The sequence below is a fragment of the Gekko japonicus genome, unplaced genomic scaffold (genome assembly GCF_001447785.1).
Source record: "Gekko japonicus isolate JY-2015 unplaced genomic scaffold, Gekko_japonicus_V1.1 scaffold225, whole genome shotgun sequence".
NCBI classification, from domain to species: domain Eukaryota; kingdom Metazoa; phylum Chordata; class Lepidosauria; order Squamata; family Gekkonidae; genus Gekko; species Gekko japonicus.
In genome coordinates, this window is record NW_015174280.1 from 508,441 (window position 1) to 509,272 (window position 832).

The window sequence follows — 832 nt, forward strand, 5'->3', positions numbered from 1 at the left end:
AACACTGAGGATTCAGGACATTAAATCTGCCAAGGGGATATTTTCATTCTTTCACCAGCAGTACAGTGAGTCAGACAGTCCATGTCGTGGAGTTTTAGATTAGATTCTCGCCACTCAAGGTGGAAAGGTGCAAAAAGTCCACATTTTCCTGTTCCTGGTTCACAAGGAAGCTGCTCCTGGCAGGGAGTACAGCCCAAATGGAGGTGGGAAGCCATCTGGAACTCCCCCTCTCATCACCTCTAGATCACTGCCCTGTGTTGTCTGGAATCCTGAAGCGCAAGCAGCCTCTGTGAGCCCTTCAGGGAAGAGCAGCTAGGATGGATCTGTACACCAGCTGCGTAGGAGTACAAAGAGTCTTAAATGACTCAACACACCCACTCCTGTGGCTAAGTGGCGTGCACGGGGGTAGTGCAATCAGATATTAAACTATGTCCATTCCTTAATATTGTCCAACATAAATAATTGGAATTAACAATATCAGGTAACAATGGAAACATTTGGATCTGGCTGTTTCCCATAAACTCCACTCCCAGCTGTGGAGAGCCAGCTGTGGTGTAGTGGTTAAGAACGGCAGACTCTAATCTGGAGAACTGGCTTTGATTCCCCACTCCTCCACATGCAGCCAACTGGGTGACCTTGGGTCAGTCATAGTTCTCTCTGAGCTCTCTCAGCCCCACCTACCTCACAGAGTATCTGCTGTGGGGAGAGGAAGGGAAGGTGATTGTAAGCTGCTCCTAGACTCCTTTGGGTAGTGAAGAGTGGGGTATAAAACAACTTCTCCTCCTCCTCCTCCCCCCCTTCTCCACTGCTGCCTTCCCCCCCTCCCCAACTC